We start from the raw sequence: 18,754 nt of genomic DNA, 5'->3' as shown, positions 1-18,754 counted from the left end.
CCACATCGTGGTTATTTACATGGATCACATCCCATTACTTGTATAGTTGATAGATTTTGGAAATAGTGCGTTAACAAGCTTGTTTTTCAAATTTGTAGGTAACAATTTGACAAAATAATTAGTTCTGCTTACATCAACATAATATTTTTTTTTAAATTCATGTAATATAAAAATGTTACTAGCTGGTTGTATAAGTCAGTAGTTTAAGATATTCTTCCACCCAGAGCGATGTAGGCCTGGAAACAACTATCAATACGGTTCTTAACTACAACAGAATCCCTTAAGCTATAGTGTAAGAGGGGGAGCTCTTCAGATATTATCAAAGGAAGGGGGGAATTAGAGATATGTAAGTCAGTCAGTCTCAGTCTCGGCTTTGTGTCTCCTGTACAGAGATTAAGTTTCAGAGCAGACATATATAATGCTGTAGAGTACGTTTTTTTTTACTATTTTGTCATTCTCATGCAACTCCTTCTAAAGTATTCGTTAATTAATTATAGGTTTCGTCTTCGTTTAAAACATTGTCTTTTGTTTTAAATTTTTAATTGGAACTAAATACAAATTTTATAATTTATATAGAGTAAACAAAACTTTCTTACCTTATAGAAATACAAATAACTATAACATCCTTCTTTTTTGTCAGGCCAGATAGAAAACGTTTTTAAAATTATTTATTTGTAGCATAAATATGTAAAATATACATAGTTTAAAACGAAAACTGTTGTTGTTGAATGCAGATGAAAAACTGTATCATATGTTACAAATATCTTATTTGATATATAAAATTATAATGTAGAATATACTTTATTTCTTAGAAGATCTGAATAGGTATAATGAGAGGGGTAGCCTGCCAAAATCTTTTATTGAATAAGCTAAATATCTGGTTTGTGAGAAACTGTCCTCTATTAACGTAAGGAAAATGAAAACCACAAACATTTCACTGGTCTCTGATAGACTTCGTTCGTAAATATAGGTAATTAGGAGAGTCTTTATACCACTATTCATTAAGTTATTATGGCTCTTTTAATTATGGATGTTTTTAGCTCACTATTAAATAGCCTTAATTTTGTATAATACATTTCTTTCAAATTTTTATATGATTAGTAAATAGCCAGCTATTTGCAACATTTTTTAAGAGATAGTTTGAAATAAGAGGTGTGTTATTCTTTCGTGTAATACGACAGACGTTTGCATTACACTATCAATTACATTATATAGATTTGTATTATATTATCATCTACGTGTGTACTAACGATGTTGATTAAACGGGACTTGATTTTGATTCAAAAACAATTAATTAATGTTTGTATCAGTTCCATAATAATTCATACTATTATGAATTAATTCATGTCAAGTTGGCAAGAAAATAAACATGTACGTGTTAAATATTAAACATAAATGTTAAACAAAAAATATACTACAAGTCATTTAAAACTAAATACTGAAAATGTACTATCTCAAATTTTAAAACCTCATTAAATTGTTTTGTAAACCTGACTTAATTTATATCAAAATAAATCGGTATTTATTAATTTTGTATTTTGTGAATCCTATCAACGGTAAGGCTGCCTTTATCAGTATTAAAAAAAAGGAAGATTACGATTTACAAAACTGTTAGCCTACACAAAATTATATATTTAATTTAAATATGAATTTAGTCTTGTAGTTAAGTTTGCAATATAAAGGTTTGCAATTCGTTTTAATTGTACTACAGAACCTTTTGAATTTAGTTAGTTACAAAAGAAGTAATTAATAGTTTTCTCCATCTTTAGTATATCATTATATTAGAGCTATCGGAAATAAAAGGTTAAGGTAAATATACAAGGTTAAACGCACAACAAACTTCGGGTCAGTGTGGGAGTTTTCACGGTATCCCTAAAGCGATACTATATCCTGACACACTCCCTTTCGACAAATATTTACTCTTTTCAATTTGATATAGAGGCAGTAGAGGTGAAGTTTCAAACCAAATATTAAACCTCGCAGTAACTGTTTCGAAACTTATCGTGTATATTATTGTTGTAAGACACTGGGTTAAACACTCTGTCAATTAAACTAGGATGTGGGTAATTTTAAGTAAATGAATACGTTTGAAGGAAAAACCGAGGATTTACATCCGTGCAACAGAACAACAGAATCGTCTTAAAAGTTCCTTCTAAATCTTCTACCAAACAGTAAAAATTAATAAAATCTCCACTATTATATAATTAGGAACTGATAATTGCATTAATTTTTAATTTGTAAATGCCTTAGATGGTGTGAATGGAAAATATACACCAAATATGATTTATGCCTCGTAATATATAATTAAAACATAAAACAAGAATAAGTTTCAAAAAAAAAATTTCACTTGTAATGATTGACTGAAAAATCTAAATTTACCAATTAAATAAGTATTATGGCCTACTATTGGCATTAAATTTATATTTTAATCTAAAATTACCCTAGAAGGATGAGCAACAAACTAATTTTTGTTTATAAAATTCAGTTTTTAGTTAACAAAATCTGGACATAGAACCTTAAAATTACAATTCAATACATAAAACCTTCATTCTATGGACCTATAATTCATAAAATATAGCTGACAAGTTATATTTCATGAATAACTTCCAAGAGATTACCTTACACACTTCCCCTTCCTAACGATTACATAAGTTATTATTTCATTTCAGCGTTTCATAACCTGATGTGGTAATTTTTCCCGTAAGCTTTTACAAAGGAGAAACAAATACAGATATACTAGATATAAAGATAGGGGAATAAATTTTTATGTGATTTAGTGGTTCCAAATAGGAAAACCTTTTAGTTTAAAACGAATATACATGTTGCTGTATGGATAAACAACGGTTTATGATACAAAATGCTCGCGCTTGTTTTAAAACTATAAAAATGGATCATAAAACTACAGAGGCAATACAAACGGAGATTACTTTTAATTAGTTTTATATTTAATTAATATTATCTTCATCATTTACATGTATTTAAATGTTTAAACAATTTTATAGTCAATATAAACTATACAGAAGTTCCTCCTTTTCCTGTTAAAAGGATATGACGTTAAACCAGTATTAAATAAAATTATTGCTTAAGATTAAGAACCAAGATAATAAGTGTTTAAAAGAGTTTAATAAAATATTATATTAACCAGAGCTTTTAACGACGCCACACGATGTCTCCACAAGTCATCATAATGTTAAATGCAGAAACGACAGTGTGGGCCGTTAGCTGGAATAGGTTTTAATGGATTGCACAAATAGCTTTATGAGCTGTACGTGAGTTTAATCTTAAACCTCAAAATAGAATGTCTGTGGATAGTCTCGCCGTATAAAATCATCTGCATTCATCTCCATGTAATGTTAAAATATGACCATAAAAACAAGATCAAATTTAGATGTAAAAATTAATATCATTTAATGTTTAACCTTTCCTTGGTAAAGCAGTGCCAGATAGCTCAGCTTTTAAGGACGAGAAACTGTGTTTTAATCCAGTTACGGCCAAAGCATTTTGCTATAGTACTATGAAATAAAGATCGTAGCTTGTGATCATTGATCATATACTTAAGACTAAAATATATTGTTATAAAATTATTTTATTTTTCTATGTGTTTACTCGTTGATTTCATGTTCATTTATTTCATCATAAATACAATGTATAATAACAGTACAGGATGGCAGGTTTCCAACGGTTGGCCAATTTAAAGATGAAAAAGTATTTCAGTGAGTTTCGAGGACTGGAGGTCCATTTCTTCAGATGTCAAAGAATTCATGTAATCAGGCATAAATTAGTATATAGCGATGAAGTCCCAAAAGAAAAAAATACCAAACACAGTAGAAAAATAGTTTAAAATGCTGTTTAAATAAACCCAGCAAAATACAAAATTAAGAAATTTATTTTGGACATCAATTACCTAAAGGTGTATGCATAACTCAAGCAGATCAAATACTAAGTCAACCCCTTTTGAAGGTCTACTACTATGGCTACTAATATTAAAAAAGAATTAACTATCAATCAAAAAAATTAAGGATACATTAGCAAATAAAGATTCCACATTCACTATGACTTTGGGATCTAGAAAAAGATTCTTTAATGTTAAATCAAAGTTGCTTTAAGCTCTAAATTAAGTTTTTTCACACCTGATGAAGAGGGTAGATTTCAGTCCTTGATACGTAGTGATCTATTCTTGTAAAATATGACCATAGCAAATGTCCAAAAGTGTAATATTCTGTGAAATGAACATCTGTCAACAACGTATTTCAAAGATAGAAGTAGGAATATGATATAATGTTCGTCAACAGACTCACTGTAGATCAGTAGAAAACCACTAACAGCTATGTAGAATTCCTGCAGTGAAAACAGGTTAATTTAGAATACGTCTCTGGCGCCTGGAAAGTTTATAGCACTTGGTCGTGGTATGCGTGCTTTGGTTCAGTCATACTTCCAACTGTCTGAATGCGTCTAATAGGTTTTGTCAAACTGCAATACCAGCTATTTATTCTCTGATATTCATTATAATTTTCTTAATGATTAGTGAAATTTATATTCCATAACACAAGATTTTTGGCTTCGAATGCCATTCATGCCAATGGCGGGCAGTAGCTTACAATTTTTTTTTTTACAAAACAGTATTTTCAGTTGAGTTGGTAAAGTAGATATATTTTGTGACAACTTTACTTTACCCTCATGGGATTTACACATAATAGATATATAGACAACCCTTTGAGAAAAAGATTTATTACAATACGTTTATTAAATGTTAAAAACATTCTAAAATACTTTTTGTGTATTATTTATTATCATAAATAACGGATATCTGAATTCTTGATTTAACGGAAATGGTAAATAATACTAGCCAACTATCTTAGAGGAGATGTTGAGAAGTTTCATTTATATACCACGTTATTATGAGGATTGCTGTAAACTCAAAGCTATAAGCAAAATTACACCTTGTGAAAATAGCTCTCGAAATGATTTGAATTTAAGGAATAATGAAGTGGCACACCAACTTATATTAAAATCAAAACAACGATATGGACTTAACATTCGCAAATTTATTGTTTTCCAAATGGTTCCTTTGATTCTGACCTAAAAATGTACCTAAATTCAAAATTATATAATATTATGTTATGTTTATTTCAATTAATACTACTACTCCAAACTTGTTTAACTGCCAAAATTGTTATTTACATTTAGAAAGTTTATTATCAGGTGTTTCTTGTTTTGTTTGTTTATTTTATTTAGTGTATGTTTATACAGTGTACTTGATAAAGTTGTTGATATATATATAAAAGTAACAACAATTATTTTCTGTACAACATTTCGTTGTAATAACAACTTTATCAAGTATATATATATAATGTCTGCATATTTCACCGAACATTGCAACTAGAGCCCAAGCCACACCCAGTTTATAGTGTATTATATAGAATATATATACACACACACACACACATATGTTCGGTGAAATATGCAGACATTTTCGGTAAGTGATACCACTAGAACAATTTCAATAGGCTATCTAACTACCTAAAACAAAGAACAAAAACGAGAATATTGATGTATACATTAATTACCTTCAAAATACCTCACAATATTAAATTCTAACCGCCATGGGATAAGATGAGGAAGACAACGCTGTTTTTGAAAATACACGATATAGGAGTTTATCGAAAGGTTACGATCTAAATAAGGTGTCAACTTGAACATTTAAAATTCAGAGTAGTCTATTAAATAGCTAGGGTATGTTTTACTATACACTAGCATTACATCAGGTTTAGTTAAAGCTATATATTTTTCCATAGAATGTTCGTATATCATCAAACTGCTCGTGTTGAACTTAAGATCGTTATGATTATTCTGTTGTTGCGTAAACAGGATACTCAAACAGAGATTTTGTTATTAATAAAATAGTTTAGAACTATCAATACAGAAATTAGGAAACCACCAAAGTTATATACATGACATATGGAAACTTTTATGAGAAATATCCAAGTTACATGACCTATTACAGTTGTTCCCTTTCTCCTTTAATTAAAATAGAGACCTTTACTTTACTGAACGTTTCATTTTTCCAATGACTTACTCTCTAAACGTTAAGTATGCTAAAGACGTATGTTAGGCAAATAAAAAGTTTTTCACTTATTCAGCCACATGAGGAAAGAAACGTAAGTTGGGAATTGTTTCTAGACGTAAAAGGCACAATTCACTTGGCAATGGCGAGCGTTCTTTTTTCTTGTTGGCTGATACAGCTGCCGCCTGCAATTTAGTGCTGGGAATTGTATTATTCAAGAAAGGTCACTTTTTCCATCCTATTCCTTTTATGACGAATCGTAAAAATGTTTTGCATTTAGGTGTATGCAGTTAACTGACAGTAATAATATAGCTTTAAGATGGAATCATAACCATAATTAATTCCAATAATGCAAATTAAGCATAAAATTACAACCCCGATATTTAACCTTGTGTCAGTAATAATACGAATTTAAGATTGAGAATACAGTAATATATATAACTAATTACAATATTACAAAGTAATTATAAACAATACATCTCCGTTAGATTAAATATAACAAGTATTGATTAACCTTTTGAATATATAAGAATTTTTGAAATTTATGTTCAATCACCACGTGAAAATAAAATTATTTAAATTTTGTAATATTTAATATTTAAAATAGTTTAAACGTCAGTTGGAAACATGAAAAATATAAATCCACGTACTCTCGGTGCCATAGGAACGTTTGATTTGTTGTTTCGATCACTAAAGTTTTTTAGTATAAAGTAAGTTTATATTTATAACTTCATTAGTTTAAGTATAAACATTAGCGATTAACTGTTTAAATGTATCAGGATTCTTGAAATTTGTATTGAAACATTAAGTCAAAATAAATGGTTTTAAATATGTAAAATGCAATAAATATAAAATAGTTCAAAACATTTATACAAGAAATGAAAGTTAGTAATCCATGTTTACTTGGTGCCATAGTACCCTTAGCTTTGTTGTTTCGATCAAGAATATTTTTTTTAAGTCTGCTTCTGTCGAAAAATGCCTATTACCGGTCATTGAAATCAACTTTTGATATTGGAGTAGCCTTTCCTTTGTTGTCTTGATTAATAAAATGTATATTATGTTTGTCTGAAAAGCCAACTTCGATCAACAGATGACTACTTCTGGCCATTATAATCTAATTACACCTCGATTTAAAAAATATACGATACTCTTAATAGATAACTTATGCCAAAAAGTAACTACTTCCAGGTCATACTTTAGGTCTTCTGTATTTCAGGTACCGGTATTCTGCATGAGGCACATGTGTGTCAAATTTAATTTTTATGACAGGTAGGAATAAAACAAACATAGATTTCTAAGGACTTTCACACCATTCAATCTCTTAGGTAGTGGATATTTATAAAATTCTATTGTTTTCCTATTTAGGTAATAAAGAATGTGTGTAACAAATTTCTTAGAGAGTTTATTACGAAATTGTTTTTGATTTTCTATGTAAATCATGAGGCACATGTGTGTCAAGTTTAAATTTTAATGATATCGAAAAGGAGATGAACATAATATAGTTCTGTTATGAGTTACAACCCTATTTAAGACCCTATGTGTTTTTATCTTAGTTCCTTTGATTACTTTTGTTTTTAAATTAAAATCATTACCTATATATACTCGTACATGCAAAATTTCAACTTTATGTAATATCAGGAATTCGGATAATTAACGAGAGAGTGGAGGCTTTTCATTTTATATACAGAGATTAGCCGATTCATTTATAACACTTCAATTTGATTTGTAACATGAAAATGTTCATATGTTGTGCACTTCAGGTATATAAATATTGTATTCGGCTTTTTTCATTAATTTTGTTATCACGTTGTAAAGGTAAGTTGCTTATCAATAATTTAGTTTAGTTTAGTCGCCGTAATTTAACATTGTTGTTATCACGCTTTTATAAGCCCTGTATTACGACTAAAAATGTACGAGTAATTAAGATTCTTCGGAGTAATTTAGATGATTTCAGTTTATACCACTAACAATGGTCACACATTTTTCCAATAATATTATGTTTACAATAATTGGTAGGCTTCTGTAAATAAATTATTTTATCTACAGGCAACTCCACAAGTATATAAATATTTGCATGTTAAAAAAATAAATAATAAAACAACATATACGTAAAACGTTTAGAAATATTGTTAGCCAGTATAAAATATTCAAATAGAGAAAAATATACAAGTTATGTTAAAGTGACAAAATGTATAACATTTTATAGTAAAATTCATGCATTTTACAGAAATTCAAAGCAGTCAAGAAATATAAATAATATCTCAAGAAAAAGCACAGTATTATATACTTATATTGTTATGAAATATAGTTGAAATCAAACAGCAGAAGTTAAGTAGATTTAATAATGACGAGACTTATCCAGATCTCCTATAAATTAGTCAACCTGTCAAGTGCAATTTTGTTCAGTCAATTGAATTTTTAATCTCAAAAATTACTTCTTCTCTGTCCACTTTCCTCCAGGAAATTGGTTATGAATAATGGAATAGTGGGTACAAAATTCAATACCTTTGAAAGAATCATAAGATATTTATATTCAATTCATAATAAAATATAGTCCTTATAGCATGGCATTTGATTTTTTAGTAACTAGGGTAAAGAGATAATTTTAATAAGAAGCAACATAATACTTGATTAATTTATGACAACATTATGTGACACGAATGATAACTAACTTGTACGCATTGTCTTTTTACAAATATAGGCACCTAATTCCAGTTTTAATAGCAGGTTCTTTTTAATTGTAAATATTTTTAATAGTATTATGATGAGTAAACTAGCTCATTCACGTTATTATTGCTGAGCAAGCACTGTTGCCAAAATGTAGCATATATAACAATATGTTGATACAATAAAAATTACTCGATTATAGTATTCTTTATATTTAAAAGATTTACACGATATAGGGAAAGGTTTTCGATAGAGCAGCTGGCCAGACTGAGAGTAGATGAATCGTTTGACTCGTATAAACAAGCAGTCTCGTGAGCCGCAATGTCAATAAACGACATGGCGAAACCACCCGACTGTTCGTGGAGCTTGCGTAATTGAATCTAAATACAGCAGCCTAATTTTGGTTCCAAGTCTGCAGTGGGCAAGCGAATGGCTATTACATGTGTATTCACTCACTGGTTTCATATGTACTCATGGAAAACCACCTCATTTATAAAAATCAACACAATCAGTCCATCAGTGTAGCCTAATTATAAATATACAACTGTTTATAAATAGGACATTGGTTCGATGAAACGTGACCAATATATCACACATGCATTATTGCCTTTTATCTGGTGATGAGACAAGAAAAACGATTGTGAAAATGCTTGTTGAAAGAGAAAAAAAAAAACAATGCCATCGAGAATTTATAAACCTATTTCATTTTGACGTTTCATCTGTCATAATTTTGTTCCTATCTTTTCGTGATTGAAAAAGCGTTCTCATCATCTTTTAGACTAAACTCGATGAATATCATTAACGGTAACAAGGGCTAGAGTAAAGAAACCTGTATTATGTAAAAGGGGGTTTCGAATTGCACGTAATCTAGTGCTCAGGAACTGCACGTAACTTACTTTCTATGATCTCTCAATAACAACACTTTGAGGATGAAAGTAGTTTCTGGAACGCCGCTGGCATATCGTGCATAATGATTTTAGTCATGTACAGGCATACTTCTATGTGGAATACTAAACTTGGTTCATCATAATTTGTACGAATAAGAACTGATGTTTTCGAGATCTTCAGAGTCTTGCTTGTTTGTTACCTTATCATGAAAATATGAAACTAAATATTACAACTTATAAATTATTTTATTATTATAGTCTAACTGATTTTGAAGAATTAGGTAGAGCTGGATATAAGTGAAGTAACAAATTATCATCTGATTTCAATACTTAAAAGTAAGAAAAATAACTTTATCTTGATTAAGAATATATTGAATATCTGTAGTATATACCAGTAGTTTAATTTTCTTTGAAACCGAATCTCAAATATATACATAAAAAATTGTTAAAAACTTAACCAATTTTTTACGTGTTATTCGTTGGGAGTCAAGAGTTAAGCGGAACGCTATTTAAATTTTACAATCATTGTGGTCTTCTCTTTCTGCATTTTAAACTATGAACAATTGCATTAAACAATGTATTTCAACAATATAGCAACGCGTAACATTGTAATTATTGTTTGTACCTGACCTTGACATACAGTCACTTGCCCATGCAAGGAAAGAAAAACAAACTAATTATTATATTTCATTCCGATAAACTATCTTGGTTATAAAACACTGATGTAAATTGTTGAATGCAATACAATAACAGAACGTAAAATTGTATGTCTTTAAACACTTAAAGTGAAAATAAATTATGTAATAACTTATAATTGTTTAGCATCGTTATGCTTCTTAAAACGTTATGTAACTGATCAGTATTAGAGGATCGATGATAGTATATAACTAAGTCATCCCCGTAAGACCCAATTAGCGCGATCAAAGACATCTAACAATCATCACGTCCGTTGATTCATCTTTACAAATCATATGCGACGCATGTTTACAGTTCATGTCCTCGTTGATGTTTGTTTGGAGAGAAGCACTAAATAGCCTCGTGCACCATTCGGTTATAGTGATAACACAACCACAGTCACTGTATTGATCTCCGTCACACCACTGATACTCGGTACCACCTGCTCTCTATTGCTTCGGTTTTTTACTTGAATTTTGATATTTCATATTAATTTTAGTGAAGTTTTGATGCAAATATAACAAAATTTCAAAATATTAAGTGTTTTAAATTTTATTGTGAACATAACATTTAAAATAATATTTTTTATCCGTCAAGTACTCTTTTTATTTAATGAAGAATGTTCACGACCATTTATACATCATTTGCATTTTTTACTCATGACATTTAAATGATACATGTGGGTTTCAAACTGCACGCTGATGAAAGTGAAATGTAACTAGTGTAATATAAATAACGCCGTTGTAAACATAAATAGTTTGAGTAAATAATAGTAAGTGAGACACTAATCAATGTTACACAAATTAAAAATTCTTAGCCGTCGTCAAAAATTTGTTTTTGTTGTGGAGAACACGAATTTTAAGACGATCCATGACATCGCGCCATTGGTGTGCTTTGTATTCGGCGGTTAAAACGAGTAATTTATTACAATTATTAATTTACTAAATTGTTGCTCTTGTATAGCTTAGATGTTACGTGTTATCTATAGAAAAATTATGTAAATAAAATAAAGGAGAGATAAATTATATTAAATTACTCTACCTTTTATAGTTTGCTACGTGCTTCACAGTGAAAAACTATATAGTAAATATAATAGTTATTAATTATATAAAAAGCATTATTTTTACAATCTTTTGCATTAATTTATTTTTAACTGAACTATGTTTAAAATATGCCAACTCATAGTTTGACAATGGATGAAATTTCCGTAACATATAAGAAGTTGTTATGTAATAATAACTAAAAAATAATATATGAAGTAATTCGAAAAATATTTCTGGAGTAGCCGAGAGCAAGAAAACCCGTTTCCGTTGTTCAGTGTCACATGTCCAGAACAGCTTACAAGACAGCAGCTAACTCTAACATGCAACTTTCATCAGCATTGTGCAATTGTGTTTTGTGTGTGAATTGAGAGAGTAGTTGTTCTTGTACCATGACCATCGTCCACTAAAATCCCACAACCGGAGGCATTCATTTCTTTCTGGTTCTGGAATTAAAGTTACCGACCGCTAAGCTCCCAAATACTGTTTACTATATAACTTTTGTACTATGTGCAGCATTTTATTATATTGAACTATTTTTAAATGTGTGTATTATTGAATTTCTTAAATAAAATTTTATTTTATTGTATCGTATCTTAATGTTCATGATAAAAAAGCTATTTTATTGAAATAGTTACAACTTATACATTCCCAGCTACTTCACTGTAAAAAACTGTACTATTGTTCAAGCAGCATAGGCCATCATTTGTGAATATAAGTCTCTTGAGGTTACGTCAGGTTTCATTCTCCACACGCTACAGTTAATAAACAGACTTACGCCCCATCTGCGGAAGTTATGACAGACATCACCAGGTCTCTTATGAACACACACAGACTGACTGAAAATTTATGAAACTCATGAAGTTGAGCTTAAACCCCACTTTTTGCTGAGTTTCTCAATTACGAAATATATTAAGTGAGATGAATTTTATAATTTTGAAGTTGATTTCATAAAAAAAGTAATATAGCTAAATATATCCTGTACCCTTTTCTTAGAGCTACATTGAATCCAGTTCTTAATGTTGTATATATATATATATATATCTTTCAATTGATGTATTATGTTAATTTTTACCAAACTTATTAATTGATGTGCGAAGAAAACGGTAAAAAAATATGGGTACATAATTGTAGAAATCGTCAGCATGTCCATTGGTTTATAAATACATTCTTAACCATGAACTCACTAAGAAACTTAAAAATAATTTGACCTCTTGTAAAAGATTCCTTTTTTTCTTTGATTAACTTTTTCAAAATAAAAATATGTATTATTATATATTATATATATAAATGTACTAGTTTGTATGTACCGTTTTTTTAATACTTAATGTTTGATGCCCAATGACACTATACGTATTGAACAGAGGAGTGCAATTTGGCATGTACATTACTTACATATAAGAATAAAAAATAGGCATATTTATATTCCAGAATATCACCCATAAATATTCTTAAACGTAAATTTAGAATATGTATATTGTAAAGATAGGCATTTTTTGACGTGACAACGTCTTAAATTAGGTTGCGGCTCGGAGTCACTCATGAAAAAGTGTAACGCCCGGTAACGTTACGATGCCCGTCCAGTGGGTCCGCCGCACGGGATCCGCACGGGATAAAGCAGATAACTGTATGTCCGCCGCACGGGATAAAGCAGATAACTATGTTTATTCGTGAAAATGTGGAGTGCTTAGATTCGTCATTTACAACAACTACAACAATAAAGGTAAATAATTGTACACTGATATTTCATTATCGTAAACTATGATTGATTGATTAATTGTTAGATTGACACAAAAGTTGAGAAACTGAGTTTATAGGTTATGTCATACTATTGACAAATGTTGATAGTGTTAAGTAAATTATTAGTTTAAATCACTCTGCAATCAATCGTAATTCAGTCGATTGAGAAGAAACAGCGCGTATTGCTAGTCAAACATTTAAAATAACAAATTATAACCTCTAACCTGTCATAACAGTGCGACCAAACAAACGAACTAAACCGACCAATCACCACGTGCGGAGTTAGAATTTAACTGTGTTTAGCAAGAATTTCAAATTCCAATTTTAGTAAATGTTTTATTCAACTTTACCATTTACAATAAAAAATTTTAATTAATTTCAAATTATGTACAATGTTTTAGTAAACAAAATATATTTCTATAGTTAAAATTTGTGCAATTCTTATTTTCATTCAATTCCTTGTTCCTATTGTGCAATTTAATAATATTCATATCAATAAATAATCTACCGAGAAAAAGACGTTGTCACGTAAAATCTTCGCCCGTAAAACCGACTTTACAGGCAACCATAATTTTTTTTTTTAAACAGCTGATCGAGTTACAGAACGAAATATGCCACACAGTGTCTCAGCATTTTGTATTTGCACGAATAAATATCAGCTGTCATAATGTGAATAGAATGGAAATGATAAGTAACGTTATCTAACATTTATCATTGATAACAGTAATGATGAATCAACATAAATTAGTTTATTCTGTGAATTAACAAACTTTTAAATGTAATTTACTTTAAATTGGTTTCCTTTGACATTGTGGGACGGCATAGTTTTAGCAGCTGAATGAGCAAAAGGGGGAGGGACTGGGCTCTGGCATGAGTTACGCATCATTCGAGTCATGACTGAAATTTGAGAAAATAATTCAAACAAGCGAGAGCAGTGAGTCCGTGACCATTTCAAAAGGAATTAAAAAGCAGTGGACCAGATACTAAACGCAATCTTCAATGACTGACAAGATAAACAATTTTATTTAGGTCTATAAATATTAATATAGTTCTAGAATGAACAAAGGTAATAAGATGACATAGCGATGAGAAGCGTTACATTTGTGAAGCAGACCATATATAGTTCTGTATGAGGTTTACAGTTATTCATACTTCTGAAAAGATATAGTGATGGTATAAAAAGAACAGCGAGTAGGGAGACTATAATTAAGGCATATATTTTTCATTTCTGGAATTAAAATAATCATTAATATTATTCAGTCGGAACAATCTGATAAGTTCTTGCATTTGTTTTGTCCGCCTAGGTCTTCCTCACACTATATCGTAATAGTAGAGAGATTTAGTACAATGTAGCTCTATTAAAGAGTAAAGTACATACAGAAATTATGACTTTGCTCTACTTCTTATATTAGTATTAAATTGCAAATGTCAGATGTAGATGCGTTGTAGCTTAATGTATGTCTCAGTTCAACGTTCGAATGCTCTTTTTTATTTACTAGCGTCATGTTATTTATATTACATGTTATTTATATATTAACGTATATCATTTAGTTTGTAAAAATTGTGTCACAACAATACATACACTTTGTGTACAATAGAAACAGTCTCTTAACTGGATTCCAAGCAGTTTTTGGGTATATTTCACAACTTTGCTTTCTCTTCTTTTTTTATTTCTTTTTTTATTTCTTTTTTGATGTACTAATTATTTACTATCTTGAAGAAGAGGATATATTTCAGACATCGAAACGTCTTGTTGTACATTTTGTAACATATAATGATGAACAATTTCGAAAATCTTATTATCCTTCCAATAAAAACATTTTTGAGTGATTGATTCATTTTTATTTCCTGAAAAGAACTGATCTAAGATGAGGATAAATAATCGAAGTGTTATTTACTAAATTAAATTATACCAACAAGTTTCTTATTAGACTAACATACGAAATAGAAATGGTCGTAGGTGTTTCTCCTTGGAGGAACAAAATGCCTAACTACACACAAAATCAAACTGAAAATCTTATTCAATAATATCAGCTGCAAATCAATATGCTGAATCGCATTACGTCTAAATATGAGATAATAATTATTTAAATCTAAGAGTAATTTGTAACATCTGTAAACGAGATTAATATTTTACAATATGTCATTCATATGAAAATTTAATTTATATTTGTTTATATTTTATTTCGTATTCCATTTAAAAAGGAAATCTGTCTTCCCTGTTATTTAAGAAATAACATGCGAAGCCGCGGATATCTGCTTTTACTGTACTATAATTAATTGTAGACCCGGGGATGATAAAATTTGGTATATAAGTCGACTGCTTGAAAATAAGTGCCAAATAATACTCAAATTTGTTATTTGTTTTGGCCCTAGCATCCACATATTGATTTGTATAATCAATCTTATTTTGATTACTTAGTATTCCCAAACCTTTTCATACATTAATTTTTTTACTCTATACTATACTGTGATTTGTAATCTTAATATCAGTATAATGATTCTTGACCTATTATTGTATTATTCTTGTCATTAAATTTAAATGCGAATAAATCTTGTTTGAAATGCGACACCCATCGAGCCTGACATCGCTACCACGCTGTGTGGGGGAGTATTAAACGAAGATACAGTGCAAGCACTGTCATATTTCCCACAATTACCTGAGAACTGTAATGCCCTGCTTACTTTTACAGTTAATTATATTATCATGCAAAAACAATATTATTATATCGGTACAGTAACAAAGAAAATTAACAGATGATACATAAGTGATTGAGAAGATATTTTTGGTTTACTCACGTAGTTGTGTAATCTAAGGCAGTTCTTAAGCCTAATGAAAGTGATGAGCAAGCAGTCAGCACTTATCAGTGAAGAGGTTGGGGAGGGAGTAAGTGATGAGTGGTGGTTGGGAGGTACAAGGAGGTAGAGGGAGAGAGAGGGGAACTCAGTCTCTTGCTCGCTTCTAGTTAGCTCGGACCGACGGTGTGTAATCCTCAGTTATGAGATCGACGTTTGGTTTTTAATTTCGGCTTTTTTTCTTGAGTTCGGAGTACTTTAGCTATAACGTAAGTGTTACACGTTGGACTTCGTTTTACTATAATCAAAGTTGAAATGTTAATACAGATGTTATTAACTTACGTTCCTCATAAAATAATAAAATTGAATAACGATATTCTTAACTAATTTTGCATGAAGTCTATATTTCTTTATGTGTTTGTTCAATTATTTGCTTAACGTATGGTAAAATATAAGAATTAAGATACTTTCTCAACCAAACACTTGTTATTTGGCAATCTATGGCTTAAAATATCAAGTTTATCCCCCTCTGAACATTTTATTCCTTTGTATAACAACACTTATAATAAACATGCCACTATTACTCCAAAACCAATAATGTGTAAGCGAAGCATAAAAAATCAAAGCAGTTTCTTACCAGCCAGTTATATTTTGGTCTTAAGATTATTACTTTATACACTAGCGTAACATTTACTTTTTAATAAAAAACTTACTTTACGATTAAGGTATCGTTAGATTTTCACATGAAAATGTATACATTGATACGACATTAAATTAAAATTCAGACGTTGTTTGTCATAATTCTTCCCTAAATTTTTGCGATGGTCACTTTTTGGAGGCAGTGAAATTCCTCCTCAAAGTAGTTATCTATATTAAGTAAATATATTGTTAAGCATTGTGTGGGTTGAAACTATTACCAATAGGGATCATATAAATATCGGAACCCCTCAATATGTTGGTGGGAGTAAGCTCTATAAGTACTATCAAAGGGAGCTGTCAAGGGAGAATTAGTGAAATGTAAATCAATCATTCTTGGCTTTGTCATACGTTTAGATATCTAGTTTCTGAAGAGACACATGTAAGGCCGCATATTGTGTTTATTATTTTTGTAGTTTTTATATAAGGCCATCTAAAACATACCTTAATTTTGACTGTCTATTAAACATGTTAGTTGGAACTAAAAAACATTTTAATAATTTAAATACAGTAAATTATACTGTCTTACCTTATAAAACAGTGTTAATAAAAAACAATATAGCAACGTTCTATCTATAGGTTTAAGTCTTTCTTTTACATTATGTTATTTGTAGCATGAAATAATGTGAAGCACATAAAATATAATTCGCAAACTATTATTTTTGAATGCATTTGATTGCATGTATCACGGTTAAAAAGCGTGTTTGAACACTGTATGTAACACAGAGTTGGAAAATGTCATGTTTTATTTTTTTATTAGTTTTGAGTAGTTATACAAATTGCACTCTTGAAATGCAACCGTACGGATCAAGGCATAAAGAACTATCAGAGTTTATTAAGATTTTTGTTATTTTTAAAGTTGATTTATAACGACGTATTTTTAATTAGTTAGAAGTTAATTAAAATGTAAAAATGTGTGTATTACTTATCATAAAAATGATATTTAGATTCATGTGAAATGGGAAAATATTTTATTTTATGCATAAAGTTATAGTTGTGTATGTATATTATTTAGTAGGAGATTTAAAATACGTATGAGAGGTGTGGCCTTATAAAACCTTTTAGTGAATAAGCTAAATATCTGGTTTTGTGAGAGCCTGTCCCCTATTAAGGTCAGGAAATTGAAAACCTCGAACATTTCCCTGGGCTGTTGGACTTCATTTACAAATCTAATTTCGTCGCAGAATTAGCAGAGTGTTTATAAAATTACTGATAAACTTTTCTGACACATTTAATGATTATACCTTGATTTTACTAGCTTATATTTAAATCAATTTACTTTTATATAGCACATTCAATTTACTTGTAGAAATCAAAAGCTGATTTCACTATCCTAATTTTATTAGTAATTTCGTTAGTAAATAGCCATTTAATTTCAAAATCTCTTAAGAGATATTTTTAAATGAGAGGCATATGATCCTTGTATGTATTACGACGAAGGTTTGTTTCACACTAACGATTACATTGTAGGCTATAGATTAGTATTATAAATTGAATGTACATAACAATTTTGGATTAAACTGGAATTTATTTAGTACCCATAAACTATTAATGTGCGTCTCATTTTCGATACAATTCAAATTTGATTTGAAGTTTTATTTTTTTAAGGATTACTTAACTATTGAATAAAATTTATTTTCTAAAAATTATCCACGAACCTTACGTAGCAGATGTAAAGTTGGTAAGAAAATAAAAATGTACATGTGTACCACACAAACAATTTGTACATGTGTACAACAAAAATTTCATCCGTTTTTTACTAAACTAAACCACACTACTAGGCACTTCAAATTTAATAATGAATTAAAAATGTAATATGTCGAGTTATAAGTCATTTTTAATATGTTTTATACACATCACTCAATTTATATAAAAATATGCCAATGTTTACTACTTGCAAATTTCATAAAACCTATCGATAGTAAGGCTGTCCTTATCAGACATTTCACAAAAGGAAGATTACAGTTTACAAAAGTTTCCGTTCACAAATAAGTTATATATTTAATCTAACTATTTATTTTGCTTTGCAGTTAACTTTGAAAACTAAATGTAAAAAATTATTTTATATTATATTAAAAAAATGTTTAAATTTAGATATTTACAAAACAAGCAACCGATTATATACCTCATTCTCAGTAAATAATTATGTTATAGCTATGGAGAAATGAAAAGTATTAATGTAAATATAG

General features: G+C 29.4%; 1 protein-coding gene across 2 annotated transcripts in view; it reads left to right on the top strand.

Moving 5' to 3' along the window:
* LOC124356880 (non-symbiotic hemoglobin 1-like) overlaps positions 1-18,754 on the top strand; it is a 132,251-nt gene that overhangs the window by 88,133 nt on the left and 25,364 nt on the right. The window contains exon 1 of one of the 2 annotated variants that reach the window (XM_046808155.1): positions 16,039-16,138. The exons of the other annotated variant lie outside the window; for it this stretch is intronic. The gene's annotated coding sequence lies outside the window, so the exon portion shown is untranslated. Of the gene's footprint in view, positions 1-16,038; positions 16,139-18,754 lie in introns of those variants that run through there. 2 annotated transcript variants of the gene reach the window in all.

This window comes from Homalodisca vitripennis, chromosome 3, assembly GCF_021130785.1.
Source record: "Homalodisca vitripennis isolate AUS2020 chromosome 3, UT_GWSS_2.1, whole genome shotgun sequence".
Classification (NCBI taxonomy): Eukaryota; Metazoa; Arthropoda; class Insecta; order Hemiptera; family Cicadellidae; genus Homalodisca; species Homalodisca vitripennis.
Note: the sequence above shows the minus strand (reverse complement) of the source record. Positions and strands in the feature narration are given on the sequence as shown.